Consider the following 6,000-nt stretch of genomic DNA (forward strand, 5'->3'; position numbering starts at 1 on the left):
GCAGAAGGAGATTTACTTCACATATCTCTTGTGCTATTGAAACTAGGCTCTTTAAACTAATTTTGGACACTTTCTAATACATTAGTAATCTGTCACAAGGCATGTGTAATTTAATGCATCATTTTGCATTGAGATAACAGTAGCTTTTCTTCACACTAAAAGAGTCATGATGGTCAGCTTGCTGCCAACCCAGGTAAAGAGATCTTCATTACCTTTTGTTACCAATTATACCTACCTAAGTCCTGAGCCTGGCATGTACTTGGACCTCATGGTCTCTCTCTAGCAGTGAGTGGACCTTCAGAGGGGAAATGAGGAATGTTTGGTTCTTAGAAACAGTTTATACTGGAGCTGATGACCTAACTTAGTCCTTCTTACTTAACAATTGCAACTTTTGCTCTCTTGCGAATGAACAGTCATCTTCTTTTAGTAATTGAGATGCCCAGAGTGTTCCTACTCACTCCCAATAGTGCAAATGCAGAAGTTACCGTTAAACATCTGGCAGTTTTTCTCCCTACTACAACCGAAATATCCACCTAGGATTTACTATTCTGTTACTAAGGAGAGACACAAACTGCAATGGCTGGGTTTGTTGATGGTACCCAACAGACAAAAATGTCTCATTGCCCCAAGGAGAAGACTCAAGTTTTCATAAACTTTCTGCATAAATGATATAACTTCTAATTCTTTAGTTTTCAAGGGCTTCCCCCAACCCTGGTGCTCCCCACCCTGAGCAGAGTGAACACTCATCTTTGCAGCCCCTTTCTGTCCTGCCAGCATCCTGGAAGTGGCACCTGCCCAACCTTTGTTTGAAGCCAGATACCACAGCTGGGATGGCCAGACAGTGCAATGCTGGGCACTGGTTGGTCCCAGAAGAAAAACACACTGGATGGGGTAACATAGGAGCCACATGTGTGGGTTATTTCAAGCTGCTCAGATGAAAATACACTCATTGTTCAACAGTCCCCAGAACAGTCAATCTCGTTCCCCCATGCCAACAGCTGTCCTATTAAATGTGTACTTTTCATAGACGTAGCTCTACAAATTTCATGTGGTACGTAAATATCAGTAAAAATAAGGCCATTTAGAAACACCTCCTTCTCCTTCCTCCTCTCCCTACCTGCCCTGCTTCCAAGATCTCTCTGTTGGCAGGGTGAACCCTGCCTGTCACAGACTTTGTCCACTTCCCTCCAGATCAAACAATAAAGTAGTGAAATTCATAATGGTGGTGAAATTCAAAATGGTGGTGAGAAGTTAAAGACAAAAATGTAAAGGAAAAAAAAACAAACTCTAAAAGAGAACCAGCTATAAACTTATTGGTGCTTGTAACCCAACACGGACTCGAACCACCAAATATATTTCTGCTATCTGGTTTACAGCTATTGAGCGCCCTACCCTTTATGTACTCACCGGTATTTTCCACAAGGTCTCACCTTTCATTACATTTAACGTGACCCATTGATTTCAAAACTTGACATAGCAAAGGCACCTCTAGGGCCTCACAATTACAGTAAGCTGGGCAATCTCAGTATCAGCTATTTTGATAGAGGCTTCCTGCCACACAGCAGGTTTCAGTTCTGTCCAGCTGCTGCTATTCTGGAGTAAAACAAGGACCGTATAATGCAAATACACCATTGACTTCATCTGTCTCTCCCACCTGCAGTCACACCAAATAGGGGCTTGTGTTACTTACAAGGCACCTGGACTCTGGCATACCAACATAAAGTCCTGCCTTGCCGGGCAGGAAGATCTGGGGACTGTGTAATTTCAAATCCATCTGGGCGCAGGAATAACTCTGGTGCTTCGTGTCATGGGGAAACACTGAAGACCAAGATGGCATTTTTGTGCCAACCTCTTTTTCTGCTCTTCTACTTTTCTGCTCATGTACTGTATGTCAAAGTTAGATGGAACGTTGTCATTCATAACAGTAATCTGGTGCCAGTCCTGTAGAAACTTCCTTTTAACAGAGATAAGATAATGCAGTATAACAGTTCTTTAACTAAATAGGATTAATGAGCAGGAAGCTGGCTGCTTAATTCACCACTGACCTGTAAAACCTGGTAAGAATGAGGTCGCTGGACATAATAGAGCTATTTAGGAGTTTAAGTCAAACTCTAATAACAGAAAACATCATTCAAAGATCACTCTGATATAATAAAAATCTGAGGCAAGAAAATATTGCTTATTAAGGACAGATCTAATCTTTAAAATGGTTTGCTCTGTATACTCAAAAGTTTATTCCTTCCAAAATAAGCAATTGCAACATCTGAGCATTCAGTCAGTGGACACCAGACTTTGACATTCAAACCCATCAAGCTTTCATATCTTTTCCACATGAATTTGTTATATAAAGTTTACTTTTTGTGACCTTAAGATATCACAGAATTTTGATTCATGTTTCAGGGAAAAAGAACCACCACTTCTCTGTCTATATCCCGAATAATTATCTTGATCAAATGACATTTGTTTAAGGATCAGAAAAAATAAACAGTGTACATATATTTCTATAGCTCCCCAGTTTCCCTCCAACTCCTAACTACTTTTTCACTTGTTTTTTACAGCTGCTTGCAAATAACAGTTTCTATTACGAACACGAGTTTGTGTCTGTATGATTTCTACCAATACAATGTTCCTGTTTCCCCCAGGAATCTCTGATCAATTCTTTGAAATTATGTCTTGTCTCTTCCCCACATTAAAACACTAATATTGGGCAGGATTTACCTATTAACAGTGTACACCAGCTTTCAAAGAGCTGGATTCAAAATCATTTACAGATCAGAAATACCACCTGAAGCCAGTCCTGGGAGCTAACTAGACTTACTTTAAGCCTCTTGAACATGTAAAAACCAGACAAAACATCTAAGGTATGGAGTAGACAAAAAAAATGTATTGATTTTGATGTATCAGGTCAATGTGTATTTCTACTTTCAAAGCAGAGGGATGAATGGTTACCCCTTAGCAACCCATCTGGGAACAAAAAGATTTTCCTCCTTAATTTTTTTTCTCCTTTTATTATTCCCTCCATCTTCAAAGCCTTCATGTAGTAACTGGCTAGTGTCCCACCTTTGCTTGCCAAGGAAGCTTGAACATATTCCTTCAGATGGCCAAAAAGGTTGTTATGGTTTGAAAGAAAACATTTCTTCTACCCAGGAGCTCAGCACACCATGTCCCCATTTCTCCAGCCTGATGCCAATACTGAGAAGTGAGATCGCTTTTCAAGCCCACAGCTCAATAACGAGCAGTTTTGTGTGTCTACTACAAAAGATCAGGAAGCCAGACCCACTTCTTTATTTAATACATGGAGCCAGATTCTCAGCTGGTATAAGCTGAAGCAGCTTTACTGATGTGAAGAAAAATATACTGATTAACACCTGCCAAAGTTCTGCTCAACATATTATGTTTGCAGAGTAAGTGGCATAAATCATGGAAACTGTACTTATTTTTTCCATTTGGAGACATTCTTCCTCCAATACACCCTGGGAAAATATCATTGCCTTTATTAAAGCGCTAAGGATTCAATTAAAAACAAAAATAGGGCCAAAGTGCTTCCATAAAACTCAAAAAATTCTAGCACCATTCATCATGATGAACTCCACAGCCATGGAGACAATGGGATGAATAGTTCCTCATCTAGAGTTTTCTCTGCTGTCTAGTATTGCTGTAACACATCACAACTGGATATATGTGTGGCAGGAGAGATGCACTCACACATGCATATAAGACACTCTCCCTCATGTTACGCACCTCTCCCTGGTATACAGGGCTCAAGCTGCTGGAATTCCCATTAGTTCAGTCTATCCAAATGGCCAGATGATTCATCGGTGGAAAAGAAAAACATCTGAACTTTGCCCATCTTTTAGGGAACATTATTTGCAAAAAGCATTGCACATAGAAAGAAAAAACCCAACCCATATGTTGCTAACTTTTATTGAAATAATCCATCTTCCAGAATAACATCATAGAAACCGCATATCTGTACCTTTAAACAGGTAATGTCAAGGGCTGAAAATTTACATTGCTTGTTAGTCTCATATTAAGCTCATATCTTCAGCAATCTGCTGCTCATATATTTTGGGGTATGGCTGCAACTTTACAAGAATGATGGTGGTAAATTATTAATTCTTTTATTCAATTCTTTTCTTTGTTTTCTTAAGTAAACATACAAATCTCTGCAACATTTGCAATAGTAAACAAGTACTCCCACGCTGTGACAGAAGATAGGGATATGTACAAGGTGATAGTACAGCTAGTTTACTTTGAACCGCAGATTAAATAAGCATTTTTACTGATTAGTAGATATCTCAGCTGGCAAAATGAGGGGAAAGAAAGGAAGGCAAAGGAAGGCAAGGCAAGGCAAGGGAAATTTTGAGAAACACTGTGAATAGTCTTTCCAGTCATTCCTGGCTGCTTGGGACAGGGGAAGAAGGAAGTGAAGACAGAAAGGGATTATCCTCATGTTGTTACAGTCTGCCCACAAGCAGAGAAACCCCTTCCAACACATAGTGTGTTGAAATGGATACACTCTTAGGATTTCCAGTTCCTACACACATAATTCTGTCATTCTAATGAAAAAACAAAACCAAACTGGCAATGACAAGAAATCGCACTGATCTAAATTAATCCTCCCCAGAATACTCCAGTTTCTTGGGTTGTAGCTGGATAAGCTTTAGTAGCTTCAGAGAAAATCCTGGGTATTTCAGTGAAACCAATCCTAGCTAAGGAATTCAGAAGCAACTGAAGACTGCTGATATGCCTAGTTCATGCAGCACCTCATGTTCAAAGTGATTGCTTGCCTAATTCCCATGGGCATCAGAGAGACACCAGCAACTCGGTGATCTTGTCCATTCCAGCAAGTTCTTCCATGATGATCTTGGCCTTGCATGCAGAATTTCTGTCATCCAGGGCAGGATAATTCCTCAGACCACAGTCAAGACTGGTGACCTGGATCACCTTATGGGAGAGCTCCTACTGATGTCACCCAGACTATCTGTCCACTTCTCTTTGTGCTCAAACAGCTGTACAGGCTCCACAAAACACAGGTCCCCATTCTGCCCCAGTATGGCCCATGCCTCACAAGTGCTCTCTCCATGCCCTGAGAAGGGTACCTTAAGGGATATCCAAAGGGATATCCATCCCTAGCTCTTCCTGAGCACTATCAAGGCATGTATGTGGTGACTAAATACACTGGGAATTTTGGACCCCCTGGGTGGTTTAAATTCAGGGGCACATCCAGCTGTTTGCAGGTCACTGCTGTAGTTCTTTCACATCCAGCTCTACAATGTCTCTTGTTTTCTTCCTTGCTGCCCAGAAGATAATACACTTCCCACCTCTGTGACCACCAAGGTCTTATTTTGCCATTTTGTTCTTCCCCCTCATTATCCCTTTCACGTGTTTTTCTCCTGCTGTTTCTTTGCTCTTGTGAACTCAGGAGCCTGGAACTAACACTTATTTCAGAAGTGGTGGTACAGCCATCAGCTGAAAACACGTTTTTTTTTCCAAGCCTTGGACATCTGTCAGCAAACATTGCAGGGGAGTGCTTGTTACCGTAACAGGTTATGTGGAAAATCACTGCTGTGTTGCTCTCCTCTCCTCATATTCTTCCTCAGGTTTGATAAACTGGGGCTGTCCTTCATCTAAGGCCTATGGAGCTGGTAGACAGATATCAAAGCAAAATGAGGGGGAACATCTTAGGGAGTAGGCTGTACAGTTGAAGGGACTGCAGGAAAAAAAACCCAGAACCCTGTTTTGGCTAGTTTAAAGGATAGATATTATTGCACCAGGCTGCTATTGTCAAATCTACAAGACATAACCTCATTTATTAGTCATCATGTTGCCTCTTATGAGAAAATGAATGTAAATAGTAAACAAAATGAAGCTTCAAAAGAGAAACCCTGAGAATCAATGCATGATGTACCTCTTTGGGCACGCTCCGGTGGTTTCTGGGATCAATTCTTGCTCAACACCTTGTACATGAGAATACAGTCATAAAAGATCATCAGAACA

The sequence above is a fragment of the Melopsittacus undulatus genome, chromosome 3 (genome assembly GCF_012275295.1).
Source record: "Melopsittacus undulatus isolate bMelUnd1 chromosome 3, bMelUnd1.mat.Z, whole genome shotgun sequence".
Lineage (NCBI taxonomy): Eukaryota > Metazoa > Chordata > Aves > Psittaciformes > Psittaculidae > Melopsittacus > Melopsittacus undulatus.